Source organism: Anolis carolinensis, chromosome 5 (genome assembly GCF_035594765.1).
Source record: "Anolis carolinensis isolate JA03-04 chromosome 5, rAnoCar3.1.pri, whole genome shotgun sequence".
In the NCBI taxonomy this organism is placed as follows: domain Eukaryota; kingdom Metazoa; phylum Chordata; class Lepidosauria; order Squamata; family Dactyloidae; genus Anolis; species Anolis carolinensis.
The window spans coordinates 133737665-133755853 of record NC_085845.1 but is presented as its reverse complement, the minus strand read 5'-3'; the positions used below and the strand labels follow the sequence as shown (position 1 = coordinate 133755853).

The 18189-nt window shown below is 40.0% G+C and overlaps 1 protein-coding gene and 1 long non-coding RNA gene across 6 annotated transcripts in view; one reads left to right on the top strand and one right to left on the bottom strand.

Moving 5' to 3' along the window:
- grm8 (glutamate metabotropic receptor 8) overlaps positions 1 to 18189 on the bottom strand; it is a 713612-nt gene that overhangs the window by 284716 nt on the left and 410707 nt on the right. The gene's annotated exons all lie outside the window — the stretch shown is intronic.
- On the top strand, positions 200 to 17971 carry LOC134299457 (uncharacterized). Its single transcript, XR_010006678.1, has 3 exons — positions 200 to 569; positions 12026 to 12090; positions 17309 to 17971. It is a non-coding gene; the product is annotated as an uncharacterized LOC134299457 (long non-coding RNA).

Here is an 18189-nt window from a genome sequence, read left to right as displayed (position 1 = left end):
ACCCATGTGTTGCCACAATACTGCCCTCCACTCATAGTAAGAATGTATTAGCAACTTTGGGTCAAACTACATCATGCACAGGGAGTTTTGACAGAGAAAACACATGGATGGCAGGTTTGAATTGGTCTGAGAAATTAAGGGTTTAGCTGTGGCAAACACTGAGGCTTCAAAATACCACTGATCTAATAGAAGGAAAAAAACTAGCTGAGAATGGGGAGAACAAGGAAAGAGAAGGTTAGACAGAGAATGAAAGGCAAGCATTCCTATCTCTGCATCTGTTCCTTTATTTTTTCACTTTTTGCTTAAAAGAGAAATCCAAGCTACCATGCCTGCATCTCTGGTAAAATTCAAAGAATGAAGCAGGGGAGCTGAACAATAAAAGACTCTGTTCAAAGCAGCTTTGGTCCCTTCTGTATGCAACTGGTATGCCCTACAACTGGACTATGCCCCCATGGCATGTTATCCTGCATTTTTGTCTCAAGAAAGAACTCATTTGGTCTCCTGGGGAAGCAGAACTAGAAGAAGAAGAATGGGCTGCAAATTTAACACAAACTCACCAATGGATCTCCGTAAGTACAACATCCATTTACATACAGGCTCTAGATTTGGTGAGCTGCACTTTTTTAATTGTGTTGTCGAAGGCTTTCATGGCCAGGATCACAGGGTTGTTGTATGTTTTCTGGACTGTATGGCCATGTTCCAGAAGTATTCTCTCCTGATGTTTCACCCACATCTATGGCAGGCATCCTCAGAGGTTGTGGGATATGGAGAAATTAAGCAAGGAAGATTTATATCCCCTGGTTAATTCATGTCTGGAACTCCTCTGTTTTCAGAGTGTTGCTTCCTATTTACTGTTCTGCTTTTTGACTTTTTTAATACTGGTAGCCAGATTTTGTTCATTTTCATGGTTTCCTCCTTTCTGTTGAAGTTGTCCACATGCTTGTGGATTTCAATGGCTTCTCTGTGTAGTCTTACATGATAGTTGTCGGCGTGGTCGAGCATTTCTGTGTTCTCAAATAATATACTGTGTCCAGGTTGGTTCATCACGTGCTCTGCTATGGCTGATTTCTCTGGTTGAGTTATTCTGCAGTGCCTTTCATGTTCTTTGACTCGTGTTTGGTGGTCCCTATATAGACTTGTCCACAGTTACATGGTATACAGTAGACTCTTGCAGAGGTGAGAGGATCCCTCTTGTCCTTCGCTGACCATAACTAGGGGCAAGTAACGGCTCTGAACAAAGGATGCTCCCAGGCAGGAAGAAGCCAGGAGATGAAGCTATTCAATGCTAATTAAGGTGATTAACTACAGCATTCACACTGGCCTCCAACTGACAAGAGTTCTTTTCTCACCTTGGACTTTCCACGGATATATATAAACCCTCCTTGCTTAGTTTCTCCATACCTCACAACCTCTGAGGATGCCTGCCATAGATGTGGGCAAAACGTCAGGAGAGAATACTTCTGGAACATAGCCATACAGCCCAGAAAACATACAACAACCCTTCTTTAATTGTGTTTACCTTTCTCTCATAAACTAGGAATTTTTGCTGCAAGGCTCTATTATTTGGAAAGCTTAATCTTTGGAGCAATGCTTATATCATGGTATTGTGTGTGCCCGCGCTCTTCACCAGCTTTTTATGACTTAAAGAGAAGACATGATTGTGTCAGAGGTCAAAGGAAAAACCTAAATAAATAATGGAAAAAATTAATCATCCTGAGATTTACTATCCCTTCTACTGGAAGTTGGTGTACTGCTGCTATTGGCTTCTTCATTTTTATACGTACTCATGTGAAAATGTGCTGCAATATTATACCTCACAGCAAAGCTTTCAAAACACAAACTCATTCTGCTAGTGCCGCATCTGTCAATCAATATGCTTCACCGTTGCCTTGTCACATGTGCTTCAAAACTGAGAGGTTTATGGCTGCTCACTGAGCCATGGATCTTGGTTGTCGACCCCAGTTGACAAGAGAGAATGCACCATTAAGTAGTCATATGTTTCATTTTATTTACACCATATGGGCTTACTTCTGGTGGGTCGTTTCAATAGTTAGGAATACTCTTGGCTCACAAAGGCACTCAAAGCTAGCTATGATAAAATAAAACACATAAAACAATCCAGATATTACTTTTTAAACATCATAGAAATACCACTCCTCTGCAGCTTGAGTCCAGTACCAATAGGAAGGGGTGACTCCCATCACAGCTATAATGTGTAAGACTATTGCTTATGTTGATGCCTTTAATTCAAAAGCATTTGGCATTTACTTTGCTTATGCAGCATTCAGGTTCTCAATAGTTTCTCTATAGCCAACATGGGATCCAGAAATAGAGCTGAACTTGAATCTGAAAGATTTTGCTCCATCAAATGCCCACTGTAATAATAATATTTCTTGGTATCTTTTTTCTGTCAGTAAAGCAGCACATTGCACTGGATTGTCATGAAAATGAATGTGATCATGATATGGTTTCTAATCTATTTTAATACCAAAAATCAGTGCAAATGATGAATCCCACACCATAAGGAATGCATAACAGCAAATGTTCAGATTATGTATTTTGGCATACAGTTTGGGCTCCCAGATGTTGTTGGACTGCAAGTCCCATCAGCTTTAACTAGCACTGCCAATGATGGGGATTGCAGTCCAATGACATCTGGAGGACCACATGTTTCCCATTCCTGGCATAAAGCATCTGGTTCATCCTTCAAATTAATAAATGCTAGTAAAACAATGTATGTTTTTTCAACTATACCTAAGTAAAACCATAACACAAAAGCAAAATCTAAAGAATAACCTCTTTATTGTTTGAAATAAAGAAGTTGTCCAAACTAGGAATAGGATGACTATCCAAACATAGAGAAAGTTTTCTTTCCTGAAGGGAATCCCATAACCATAAATATGCTAGAGAAAGGTGGCATAGTGGCTTGGAGTTTTGCTTAAGTGGTAAAACTTCCACTTGCCCAAGGCAGCTCTAACAAATTATTTCAACTGGCATACCCACTTCACCTTATATGTCCCATCATGTATTGTTCGAGGGAGTAGACTTGTGCATTTTGACAACAACAATCAGCCAATACTTTTTTATTATTATTATTATTATTATTATTATTATTATTATTATTATTATTATTATTATTACAAGCTGAAATTCAAAAAGCAAATAGAGAGAAATTGTGGTTTGCAAAGGAATGAAATTATTAGGTAGGTAGCTAAGTACTAGGTGGATAGGTGGCAATTTTCTGAGAATGAGGCTTGTATTTACTATTATTATTAATAATAGCAATTATCTTTTAGAAATATATTTTCAGAAGGAGAAGAGGGGAAGAGAAAAAGAAGCTAAAAGGGTGACTGTCCCAAGCCCCAAACGTGCACACACACCCATCTATACACCCGTTCCACATGTTCCCATCTCACAGCCACTCCCATTAAATAAAAAGAATCAAGAAAATAAAGGAAAATCAAAATGTTTCCAGAGAGAGGCCAAGCCAGCCAAGCCAAGCCAAAAAATAAAGCATAGAGACAGAGAACACCAGAAGCACGGCAATAGGACTGAAGCCAGGATGCAACTGAGAGAGCAATAGAAGTGGTCACCCCATTACATACCGTAGACGCAGCTTGAGTAAGATGCATCACTGCATTCTTCTGCTCCAATGGGCCCAACAGGCAGGCTTCACAGAGTGTTTCCGTATGAGGAGCACATGGTGGCAGACTCTTTACGCACTGTGTGCTCCCGAAAAGGGGAGGAGGAGCCATTATCGGCTGCCACGTGGTCCCATTATGGATGGGAAACCATGACGGCTGGGCCCTTGACATTACGGCCATCTGACCAAGCCGAAGAAGCCAGACTGGCAAAGGAAAATGGCTAAAACGTATCTGCACACAAGCCTACCAGGGAGTCTCTGTTTCAAAGAAGGCTGAATGAATAATTCATAACTGAATGCTTGTGGGAACACCACATTTCTGAGTTATAAAAAAGGTAAAGGTTTCCCCTGACGTCAAGTCCAGTCATGTCTAACTCTGGGGGTTGGTGCTCATCTCCATTTCTAAGCCGAAGAGCCGGCGTTGTCCATAGACACCTCCAAGGTCATGTGGCCAGCATGACTGCATGGAGCGCCATTACCTTCCCGCCGGAGCGGTACCTATTGATCTACTCACATTGGCATGTTTTCGAACTGCTAGGTTGGCAGAAGCTGGAGCTAACAGCGGGCGCTCACTCCACTCCTGGGGTTTGAACCTGGGACCTTTCGGTCTGCAAGTTCAGCAGCTCAGTGCTTTAACACATTTCGCCACCGGGGCTCCAGTGTTATAGCAAGACACAAACAGACAGACATACACTGTCCCTCACCAAACCCTCAGAAACATACACACAGAGAGCTAAACTGAAGAGAACGCATAAGGCACTGAGAAATATTTATGTTCCATGTTGTCTCATGTATTTGAACTCAACACCATTGAGTACTTTTTCACAGCAGGGGTCCTTTTGTACTACACAATTTTACTAACTGTGATTCCACATTCATTTGCATAGCATCCTCCTACTGACATTTAAGGTTTATTGAGAGGTACTATATTTAGACTTCTCTTTCAGAGGACTGTAGTTCCTCGATAAACTACATGACCAGAGGTTCCAGGAAATTCTCAGGGTATTCCCATCTGGTATTTTTCAATTTAATTTTTTTTTAATCTATGGTGATGCCATATCTACAGTTGCCCAAGCTTCTTCTAGCTACATCAGAACTTTAAAAATTAAACTAAGTTTTAAGTTCATATTTTTCTAAAGTTATTAGTTTTATTATTTATGCATTCATACATTCATTTATTGAATTTATATCCTTCCTTTGGGGCCCCTGGTGGAACAATGTGTTAAAGTGCTGAGCTGCTGAACTTGCGGACCAGGTTCAAATCCCGGGAGCAGAATGAGCGCCCGCTGTTAGCCCCAGCTCCTACCAACCTAGCCGTTCAAAAACATGCAAATGTGAGTAGACCAATAGGTACCGCTCTGGTGGGAAGGTAACGGCGCTCCATGCAGTCATGCCGGCCACATGACCAGGAGGTGTCTATGGACAACGGCGGCTCTTCAGCTTAGAAATGGAGATGAGCATCAACCCCCAGAGTCGGTCACGACTGGACTTAACATCAGGGGAAACCTTTATCTTTACCTTTTATCCTTCCTTTATTTCAATGATTTCCAAGGTGGCTTACAATAAATTAAAGAGGGATATTATTTACTGATACTACTATTTTAAAACTCTCAATCTCAAGAGTTAAGGGTGGGGAGTAGAAAGTCCATTTCTGAATGAAGACTTTTCTTCTCTCCTCTTTGGATCCAGCTCAATGACATTTCCAGTATTAATTTATTAATATTTAAATACCAGATGAGTTATGCAAACATTTGATTAGAAGAAACAATGATTACTGTGGGGGAAAGTATCTAGTATCAGATGGTTTCCATATACAAACACACACACACACACACACACATACACATCATATTATTTTGGCAAAATACTCCTAGTAAAAGACAAGAGTACACACTTTTCACTCAGTAAACAAACTCTTCTTTGTTCAGCACAATACATATAAGATCCCAACAGCAGCAAGCCTTCTTTCAGTGAGAAATAATATCCACTACAAGATGCATCAAAGTTCTCTCCCCTTTCCCCTGATACCTTGTTTACTTCCTGGGATTAGTCTATCAATGGGAAAAAAAGAATATTGCAAGGAATGAGACAAACAATCTGCTCACCATGGTGAGCACCAGCAAGGTGAGCCCCACCCTGCTATTTCCCCTGAGTGACATGCCACACCACCCAGTGCCCTCTCCTTTCACAAATACTATCCTTCTGGCCTTGCCTGCCATCTGCAACCACCTCCCACCTGCGCCCTCACTTTCCCAGCCTCCTCCTCCTTGAGGATGAGCTCTTTCTCACCCCTCTGCAGCCTGCATGGCCTGCCTCTCCCACAGAAAAAGGAGAGCCTCCATCCTGTCAGCGGGGATGATGGGTAGCAGAGTGAAATCCAAAAATTCACCATCCCGGTCTTCACCTCCTTCTCTCCAGACTATTTCCCCGTGTGAAAAAACAGCACTGGACAAACTCACTCCAGTAGATGAGGGTTCAGTTGGTAGTCCAACGGCAAACAACTTTTTTTATATGATCTATTTACAGATAGAGCAAATTCAGTCCTTTCTCCTCCATGAGTCCTTTCCGAAAGACTCATGCACACTCACAGCCATTGCTCATTGCTGTTCTCCGCTCGACACAGGAAAACTCCCACAACATTCCACAGGAAAAGGATAGTAAGTCCCGGTCAAAACACACTTGACCCCATTGGTCCTGTGATACATCAATCATAGCAGACTCTCATTAACTCCATAATTGCTGAATCCAGATTGGTTTTAACATTTCACAATACACAATACCCTGACACAGACTGCCCAATGTTCCTTCCTTCAGCAGAAGCCCTCTGGTGTGCATACATGAGACCCCTGTGGCAGGCATGCCATAGGCTTGCCACCACCAGTCTAGTTTCTTTTTCTGGCATGTTTTTTGCATCACATATAAACTTCAGCTGCAGAGATATGTGATACAGCATTTAAAACAGAACTCTGAACACTCTGAATTCTGGTAGACCTACCAAATAGGATCAGGTTCCAAAATGGTTACATTTAAATTTAGCTAAAGTTGTGCTGTATGTTCCTGAACAATGGGGGGGGGGGGGGGAGGGAATCCTGTGACTTCAGGCAAAGTCTTTTTTTAAAAAAAAATATATATGTTTGTTCTCTGACATTTTGCATTTAAACCCACTCCACTAGCTTTAATAGGAGGAAAAAAACTGAAGTCAGCATTAAGCTGGTATGTATGAAGTCGGTTCAAATTGGAATCCAGCCCCAGGACCATTATTCAAAAGACTTACCTCCTCACACTTCTGCTCCAAATCAAGGAAGGGCTTCATGAGAACTGCCACTCCTCTTGATGTTCCCCCAGCAACAGCAAGGGTGTCCCTCTGGGCAGCTAAATCAGGCAATCCCAACTGGATGGCCCCCCATGAGGGTCTGCCTCCAGGGGCAAACCAAGAATGGGCAACTTGGAAGTCCCTAAACCGATTGAGAAGTGGAGTGAAAGTGAAATCCTTGAGTCACCAGGCACGGTCTTCAAATGTTTTGTAGAGGTACAGGGGAAAGAAAGCGAATTTTGCACAGAAGTGCTAAAGGATTTTAACTGATATATCAACTGTTAAAAATATTTTTTAAATGCACAATAGCAATGATATAGAAATTACTGAAGTACACACACACGTGTGTGAGTGTGTGTGAAGGTGTTTATGTATAGAGAGAGAGAGACAGAGGCAGAGATTAAAAAAGGTTAGATGATGGACCAAGCTAATGAGTATTTATACAGGTATTACTAACACATTAATGAACAAAGTTGTCCCTAAGAATATAAATGAAATGTTATTATTAAAAGTAAGGAAAAATAGAAAATATTATGTATAAGCAAAGTGACAAAATAATTAGAAGAAATATTAATGGTATAGGCCCAGAGGAGAAGATAAGAAAAAGATGGGACAATGTAAGAAGAAAGAAGATCAACGAGAAAGACAAATGGAATAAAAAAGAAAAAAAAAACAATTATTTTTGTTTTTCCTAAGCAAAAGACATTGTGAATGGAACTGCTTTAAAAATATGTGTAACAATACCAACCCTTTTTCATTCTTGGATGTACATTAGACTTATGGATAGACTTAACTTACTAACAAAACTCCGTAATCAACTTATTATACATTCCTTGGCCTTTCCCCCCACTCTTACAGTATAAAAATGTGAAAATGAAATTTAAAAAATGTATGAACAAAAAAAGTGCTAAAGGTTGAATGCCCTTCTTTTGAAGAGTTTCTTGTAGCAGCGGGAAATTGCTAGAATTACTTAGTACTTTGATTACAAAATTACTGAAGAATTCTGTTTTTGCTAGAATCAGATGAGTCACTTCTGGATTCTGGAGTCTACCATTATCTTCTTCATCCACACCCTCAAATGTACAAGTACCTTCCTACTGTGAAAGGAGGGAGCTCTTTGGAATACAGAGAATGAGGCTGTTGCTGCTACTGTTTTGTGCTTCACATTGTTTCCAAATTATGTTGATCCCGGAACCCATAATGGGGTTTTCTTCACAACATTTGTTCACAGAGAGTTTGATATTGCATTCCTCTGAGATTTGTGACTTGCCCAAAGCAACCCAGTGTCAGCTGGAGATTTCAACCTTTGTCTCCTAGACCAACACTCAAACCACTACCAAATGTTTATCCTAATAATGACACAGCTGTTCCTTATTTATTTAGGAGGTTTATATCCCATCTTATAATAGATTGATACCCAAGGTAGCTTACAACAGATTGCACACACAGCCCTTGATCCCCTTCTTGCTGATAGGGGAGGAGTGTGCTCCCTCTTCTATTTTCTAGCCAAATGTTATTTCTAAGAGAAAGAGAGAAACAAGTTCCCTGCAGCAGCAGCTTCTCTGCTGAAAAATATATGCAGATTAGTTTCCTGTTCTAACATTCTAGAGGGGAGAGACCACTGAATCTTTTGATCAATGTTGGAGGATAAAGTCTGCTACCAGGCTAGGATTTGCCATGCTTTGATCAACAGCTTTTGCATGAGCAATACATCAGTTTCACAGTCCTGGCCCATTTGCCAATAGTGGCCTTGACAGTGATGGAGACACACAGTCTAGAAAGCAGTTAACACCACAGGTTGGGAATGCTATTTTTTGAACGATGACCTCCAGTATTCCCCAGCAAGCATGGGCACTGGTCATGTCTACAAGTTGTAATCCAAAAGAGCAGCTTTTTCCAAATTCTGACTGTGAGCCTACCTATCCCAGAAAGAAATGCTATCTCAAGTTTTGAAAAATGCAATAAAGACATTGCTACTAAACTTGAGTATTGGGGGGGAAACAGCCCAGTACGGTTTCATCCTTCATTCTCTGAATTCCTAAAAATGGCCATATAGTCAGTAATGAGGAACGATGAAACCCACAGTACAGCATCATCTAAGATGACCAGCTATGTCACTAGGAATTTAGACCCATATCTAGGTGTTAAGTTCCAAATGGAGATCCACTGAATAGCTGCAGCTTGCAAAGCTCACTGGTGGGAAGGATATTAGAGGCAAAGATAAAGTATTTTGGCCACATCATGAGAAGACAGGAAAGCTTGGAAAAGATCACGATGCTGGGGAAAATGGAAGGAAAAAGGAAGAGAGGCCGACCAAGGGCAAGATGGATGGACAGTATCCTTGAAGTGACTGGCATGAACTTGAAGGAACTGGGGGCGGTGACGGCCGACAGGGAGCTCTGGTGTGGACTGGTCCATAAGGTCACAAAGAGCCGGAAATGACTGTGTGATTGAGCAGCAGCAACAAAGCTCTTGTCTTACCATATTTCTACTCATTCAATATATCTAATCTTACTGAAATTAACAATTAGATTTAGACATCTGTCTATTTAAACAACTACACCAATATTGTTTTTTAAAACATTTCAGCAGATATTAAACCAAGGATGGGAATAGCATAGCTGTCCAGATGTTTGACCGTAATTTCTAGTAGTCCTCACCAGCGGTTGTGCTGGCTAGGAAAGTTTGGAGTTATTTTTGTTGCTGTTGCTGCTGCTAATGATGATGTTAATTTATTTTTATCTTGCTTTTTTCCTAGTCTGCAAAAGGTAGTTTGCAAAAGTTGAAACAGATACAGCTAAAAAAAAGGCAAGTTAAACATGTAATTAAACTATAATTAGGCTATCAATAAAATTAAAAGCAATTAAAAGCAAACCATTAAAAAGAAAAACAGCATATACAAACAACATCATGCAGATGTGGCTCATCAAGATTACAGTGTGGTTGGGATAGCAAAAAGTGATTAATGAGGAATAAGACAAGCTAAGGAAAGGTTGTAGCAGTTTGCTTTTGTCTGAGCCTACGAAGGACAAGATTTCTTCCCCTCTTCCCCTTCCTGCACACTGAGGTAATTGAATGCACTTTAAATTCAGTTTGCAGCAAATTAAGTAATCTGAGGACAAAGGGAAGAAATGGGAAGAGAAGAGAGAAACAGGGACACTTTAAAAACAGCTGAAAAGTGGAGCGGTAGAGGATTTATCAGGCGTCCTTGCCAAATCAGAATAGTTAGAAAGCATATAACACTAGCCCATGAATGGCACCAACACTGTTTGGCTAAAGACCTTGTAAAACTACAGCCCCCATGATTGCATAGCATTGAGTCATAGCAGTTAAAGTGGTGCCAAACTGCATTAATTCTACTGTGTAGCTGCACCATGAAAGCAGCCTCCGAATAGGCCTCCTTCATTGTTCCCATAGGAGTATTAGTTCATCAACAGCTGAATGACTGGATAATTCCCACCCCTAATTTAAATCAAAGTTTATTAAAGCCCAGTAGATGCAGCCCTGACAAAATGTAATTATTATCATAGTAAGCAATGTTTTACTAAGGTCAAAGAAAATGATCTGCAACAAAATTTAAATCATCGTTCTTTGCTGTTTTTCTGTCAGATTTTTTTCCTGTTTGTTTTGCTCTTAAATCAACTTGTTTGGGGGACGTGCTGACATCTTGCAAATCATATACAAATTAATAAAGCAGAGGCTATATAAAGTGGGAAGCTGATGGGATATATCTCTAATATTTATTGTGTAATTGAATCTGTAATTTAAATGCACTGGGAATAAAGCTAGCTTTCTTTACTGTAATGAAGCAGAACCAAACAGAAAAACCTGCCCTTTTTTGCAGAGTATATTATTCATCATGCTAGCAGTGACAAGTATGACAATGTATTTCATGGATTTTTCTGAACACTTGACAGGAGTTAATTAATTAGCTTTATTCATAAATAATCAACAATGCCAGCGCAACCAAGTTTGCTTAATCAAGTTTCTAAAGTACAGGAATTTCTTATGTAACACATCTTGATGGCATACTGGCTTCATCCAGACATCACAGTAAACTATGGTTAAGGAAGCGTGATTATGCTTGAATTAATGATGTGTGCAAACACCCATCTGCTGGAATCTTATTTGAGTGTCTAACTATAAGTCCCCAGTACAGATGATCAAAAGAAAATTAAGTTTGTTTTTAAAGAAAAGTCTTAATAACATATTCCAACAAAGGGGGGAAAATTCTTGGTGTCATGGTTTTTGGGGCTGTTCCTGGGGTTATTTGGGGTGCTGATTCAAAAAATGCATTAGATAACTGTATCTAAGAAACAAGTGCTGATACAGTCTATCTAGATTTTCTATGAGTGAGCAAATGAAGACTGATGTATGACATGTTCTGTATCTCAAAACCTATAGCTAATAGGTGAAAACTGGTGCCGATTTTTTTTGGAATCAGAAGGTCTAATATACCCAAAATCATGTCAAACTTTGAGGCACCAAAATGTATGTTGGCCAGTGTAATCTTTCATGGTTTTTATGTCTACATGTCTGCAGTGCACAGCCTTTGGTCATCAGTGGACTGCAATTCCCATCATTCATCACTACTGGTCTAACTAAGCCCGATGGAAGTTGCATGTCCTGCAAATTTGCTGATTTGTATTGTTTTACTTTTGTACAGCACCATGCAAATGAATGGTATCATTATTATCATCATCATCTCCTCATCATCACCACCACCACCATCATCATCATGTATGTTTTTGCACAACCACTTGCAACCTAAAGTATAAGAACAGAAAATCAGCAGCATGTTCCTAAACTCTTGTTCACCATGCAATACACATCTCCATGCAGTGGCTCTTGACTGGCTGCTGGAACATAGGACATTATCAGATGAAAGTTGCTATCCCACAACATTCCTGCAATACAGGATAGCAGCTACTCACTGTCGTTGTGACGCAAGGTATCAGTCATTGCATTACCTCAGTAGTATGAAGCTGCATTTCTAGGTGGTTGCATAAGCCTGCCCACCCACCATTCCACTTCCCTCAATTGTTTCTTTCTTTCTTATTCTTACTTAGAAAAGTGCTGTGTAAAAAATATTTAAAAATTGCGAGCAGAGGATGCAGAAGGGTCATCATACGAGGTAAGCCTCAGGATCATGGTATGTCAGAATTTGCTTGTCAATGGCTTCATTGCAAGGAAGGAAGTGGTGGTCCAGCAATGGGTATTGCATGATGTTGTGTGCCATTTTCCAGCCCAGTGTAATAAAGTCTAGAGAGAAAGTCCTGGCATCCGTCAGTCTGGATGCATAGACAGGGGCAAACTCATTAACCAAATGTGTGACACCTCTTCACAGATACTTTTCCAAGGGGTTTTTCCTCTTACAAAAATGGCCCAAATAATTAGGAAAAATCATGTTATATTTAGCTAGATAAATGCACATGTTTGTTCTGAGACACAATGGTTATCCAGATTATTTGAACAGGTATATCCGCCTATATGAGCCTGACTGTATCTTCATATGTGTTGTCGAAGGCTTTCATGGCTGGGATCACAGGGTTGTTGTATGTATGGCTGTATGGCCATGTTCCAGAAGTATTCTCTCCTAATGTATTCCGGGCTGTATGGCCATGTTCCAGAAGTATTCTCTCCTGAGGAGGAAATACTTCTGGAACATAGCCATACAGCCCGGAATACATACAACCCTGTATCTTCATATCTTTTGATGCTATCTTTATCTCTGTTCTACCACACTCACAGATACATCATAGAACACAGAAGAGGGTCTTCTTGGTGGTTGCTCACAGATTCCTTTCCAGAAAGATCAGACAGGCACCTTCTATATCATCCTTCCACCAATCCTTCTTTTTCAGTAGGCCTTTGAGGACAGACAGTTCACCAGGAAAGGGGGCTCATATACATGAGCTTAAAAACTTGTACACACTATGCAATCATTTCTGGATTTCCCAATAATGTTCTGCATCTTCTGGTACTTCTCTGAGGTAAAATGAGTTAATCTGGTTTAGTCCTTCATTAAGAAAAGTTGGAGATTCTTCAAAGTTTGGCTGAATTTTGGAAGCAACCCTGTGGCTTTGATGCAGATAGGACAGCAGGACCAGCTTGAAGTTGGACTGGTCCCTGTCTATATGCACTCTCTGCCATCTTCTTTCCCTGTGACCATCAGCACAGAGCAGAAAGGAATGATTAAACCCATGTCACTGCTGCTGTTGCTGCCAGATAGTCCCAGAACTGCTTGAGTGCTTCTGGCCTTAGCAGGCGCCCCATACTCACATCAGCAGATATGTCCACTATTGCTGATGTCAGCATGTGATCTACACAATGACCAAGAGCTCTCGTGTAATTCTGTGACTTTCTGACAGTAGCAATGGTAAGGTGACATTCTAATGACACTGATGGGGTCTCATCCCATCTGGAGATCTACAGATTGAGGAAAATGTGTATGGATTCCTCCGGAGCCACAGCAGAACATTTCTGCTTTGGGCTGGCCCTGGATTAAGCAGCCCAAGTAGATGAGGCCAAGGTTTATAATATATATATATATATATATATATATATATATATATATATATATATATACACACACACACACACACACACACACACACACACACACACACACACACATATATATTTAATGACTTGCTTTTAACTTTATTGCCTTATTTAGAGCTTAATTATATTTTAAATATTTGTATGGAAATTGTCAGCCCTCAAAAAGGCCACAGGTATTACTAAACAGACAGACTGACAGATAAAAAAGATTATAGATTGATGAAATTAGCCAATAATTGTGAAAAATATAACAGTAGCAAAACATTTCGACTTCCTCCTTCTTCAGCTGCTAAAGATAAAACTGATCTACATACAAGCTGGCAGATTAGAGCATTCTATTTCTATCATTCTCTAGTGGGTGATGATATTCTCTGAATTGAAACATGTGGCATTAGTGTCTTAAATCTATAGATCCAAAATTTTCTCTTTGGTCCTGCCAGCTTTGCATTGATCCTATCCCATGTTCTTTGCCCTGCCCATTGCTGTGATATTGCCCTTAAGCCCATTGCACATTATTATGTCTGTTTTCAAAGCAAAAGAGCAGATGCAATTACATATAAAACCCAAACCCCAAACAATCTGTATGATGGTTATGCAAATGGAAATCCCTCTATTGCCAGCTCCAGGCAGGTTCCTATGGGAAAGGGAAGGAAGTGACAAATGATATCATACTAAGGGCCAGTCTGTCACAAAGATAGACATAAAAAAAACTTGTAGCCCACCTTTTGATTAGTGTGTCTGCAACTCTACCACCTGGACTAGATCTGAACATGGAAAATATATGATTTGACCCATGCTCTTGCAGTCAATAAATATGCTACTTGAGGGATGATCTATCATCTCAATGGCAAAAGTGAATGTTCTTTACCTCCATACATTACTTAGAATATGTTTTAATGATAGCAAGTTGATTTACTGTTACATCAGATAGTCTTGGTTCAGCTGAGTTTATCTAACACAGGTTATAAATATTCTGAGATAGTGCCCAGCATGAGAATCAAACGGAAAAGATAAATGCAGTCCATTACTGCCCTCAAATCCTTGATGTTCAGTATAACAAAAGCTGAGGAAGCGAAATACCAAACACAAAAAGCATGTCTATTCAGTTAACTGTCAATAGCAGATAATTAAAAATACTTTGCAGCACTCAGTTGGTGTTTTTTGTCCAGACACAAAGATATAATGGAAAGTACAATGAGAAATGGAACTAGGACAGCTATGTAGCCAGCTACTATTCAATTTATCCTACCTCTTCACTTGGATTCCATTTCCTTTGGTACCTTCGGTACCTCTGGGAGCCCATAATGGTAAGGGCCTTCCCCGTACGAAAACCTACCTGCAACTAAAGCAAGTGGGAGCCAATCTCAGCTCCTCCTCCCCCTGTTCGGCATCACAGTTTAATCTTTTTGATTTTCCTTTATTTTCCTGATTATTTTTATTTAGTGGTACTGACTGGGAATTGGGGACCCGAGGCATGGTAGGTGGGGTGTGCACGTTTGGGGGCTTTCACCCTTTTAGCTTCTTTTTCTCCTTCCCTTCTTCTCCTTCAGAAAATATTTCTAAAAGATAATAATTATTCATAATAGCAATCCCAGCAAACAAAAAGAGAAGCCTACCTCTCCTCTAGAGTAGAAAGTAGAAACAGCTTTAAGGAAGCAAAACCCAAAGAAGAAAGGAGATTGCAACCTTGCAAGTAAGTGAGGGGATTTTTAAGGTAGCCCAGGGAAGATAGCTCCACTGAGCTCCAGGTCATCTTGGAAAGCTGTGTGATGTGCTGCTGATACTGGAAGAGAAGAACGTATATGCACCTGCTTATCCTCTATATTAGAACAGCTTTAAGAATCATTAAACCCCCCTCTACAAACTGAAGGGAAAGGATCCAGAAACTTAAGAGTGTTAACTCTAATGCTTTCTTAAATTCAGGTCTTAATGAAGGATATAGAAAGGGAGCCTGTGGGAAATCCCCCCCGGGGGGGGGGGGGAGCTGGATAGGGTGCTTTCTTAACCCTGGTGCTGACACACAGGCTCCCTTGAATGGAAAAAAGGAAAGGATCCCAGGAGAAAGGGGAGCCTCGTAAGTTGCCCATTGCCACCAATGGGCCAAAAAGAGCCACTTTTTTAGATGCAGAACAAAAATACTCATTTGGCAGTGTGCCCGTATACAGGAGGCACTGGAAAATGGATATGGAGGGCGTCCGGTATCCAGCAATCAGAAACAGATAGTGATTCACCTGAAATGCACAAGTCTACTCTTCACATATACACATAGTGGAGTGAGGAAGTGCATATCATAATGTGTTCAAGGTTCATAGCATAGCTGAATCACACCAGTTTAGCAATTTATGAGCAGGCCTTGAATCCCAATTTGTGTTGCATATGAAATAAAGCTGGTGCATGCCCTTATTTCTCTGGTGCATAGTCAGTTCATGGAATTGACATGGATGAATTGCCCATAAAAGCATAATATGTTCCTCAAATGATGCTATAAGTCTGTACTGGGTGCTGCTATTTACCACATAGGGTGGCTGTACCTTATAGCTCCATTACCACTAATAGTATATTCAATAAAGTAATGGCATCATTCCACTGTTGGCAATTAAAGTATGGACATCATGTTCACTAACCTCAAGTAGTGGGGTTGAGGAAACAGACATGTAAATAGTCTCTGCTATATTAATGGGATAATGCAGCATTAAAGGTGGCAATAATTTCCAAAGTCTTTCGCAGCCCATCATTATTTTCAGTTCAGTTCACTTCTTTAATTCTTTTCTTTCAAATAAATGAACCCACTATAGAGCCAAAGATGTGGAGATGCACGGCAGGATGGATAGATAGGTAGATAGATAGAAGGATAGAGGATGGACTGGTGTGTGTTAATATTATTCAAGTCACAATAAAGAAACACTAATTTACTGTATATTCCATTAGATCCAAGTCGATAGGGCTACTTTAGAGTAAGAAAGCCTTTATAAGCAATTAAGGGATAGACATTTCCTTCTAATTTTTCACCCTCAAAATTCACACTCCATAAGAGGGGAAGCCAACCATAATGAAAAGATTTAAATATTGCAACTAAGAAGTACAAACCCATCAAATACAGGTTTTATATCTATTATAAAGCACCATAAATGTCTTCCAGTGAAACAAATATTATGGCTTGTTCAAGACCTGCACAAATTAGGCAAATGTGAACTTGCTGTATATGGCTCATGAAATCTCTTCTCCCATCTCTATTTTTAACACTGCAGTCAGTCATTATAGGCATTTAAAGGCTGATTAGGCTTGCAGAATAGTTAAAACAAAATGCTAACCATACAGAAACATAAAGCTGCTTCCTTTACAGGAAAAGGATATGCATGGAGGAATAATTTTAATTAACATTTGTGGTGAGGTTTTGATGAGAGCAGTTCATGCTTAAAAATTTAAATTGTGAGATAAAGTCCTTAGGATCATCTCAGAAAGAAAACCCAGGTCAGATCATAATAAGGTTATTTAATATATAACATCTACAGGGATGGGCAACTTGTGGCCTACCAGATGACCACTGACTGAAATTCTCGTCAATTCTAGCTAGCATAGCCAATGGTTAGAAATGATCCAAGTTGCTAACAATGACATTGCGTATTCCAGTCTACACCACTATTCTCTAGGTTTCATAAAATCAAATCATAAATTATGCTTGACACAATGCAGAAGTCTGGTCCTATAAATGAATTACAAAGAGTAAACAAATCTATGCTGTGGTTAATACTCTGAAATATTCTAACTGTGACATTAATTTCATTTAGGAGTTCGTCAGATGGCTTCCCTCCTCCGTTTCTACACACTTCAAAGACAGTTCAAAGACGGACTCCCACAGAGCCCATCAAACAATGCAGGACTGCTTCTTATGGTTGCGCATCTCCCCAGCATAGGACTCCATCTCCTAAATGGGGAATTCTAAGTCTGGCACAAATCGACTCCACTCCATTGCATATGGGTAGAAACACCTAAAAACAGGCATCTGTCCATGGGATAGGGAGCGGTGGATTTCTCCTACCCTGTTTCCCCTAAAATAAGACATCCCCAGAAAATAAGACCTAATAGAGGTTTTGCTGAATTGCTAAATATAAGGCCTCCCCCGAAAGTAAGACCTAGCAAAGTTTTTGTTTGGAAGCATGCCTGCCAAACAGAACACCAGAGTATGCAGGATCGGCAAATGTACATACCAGAGTGTTGTACATGGAAATAATGGTAGTAACAAGAAATTCTCGATAGGATTCACAATTTGTCTGGTTATGCTGATTTGTGATGACAACTACTGTACAGTATATAATAAATGTTCATTTTTTTGTTCAACAATAAATGTGAATTCTTCTTCATGGAAAAATAAGACATCCCCTGAAAATAAGACCTAGAGCATCTTTGGGAGCAAAAAATTAATATAAGACACTGTCTTGTTTTCGGGGAAACACAATTCACTCCATTTTATGAAGTGCCCCTCCATGATCCTTCTGTGGTTTAAAGACGATGTGGGTCCCATTGAAAGAAGTGTTCAAAACTATACTGATCTTCTCTAGAGGGAGACCACCAAATTGAAAAGAGTGTTAAAAGTAGAGGGAAAATTCCACTGAAAAAAGTGTTACAAGTGGAGTTAAATTCTGCTGGTCTACACAAAGGAAGGGATTCA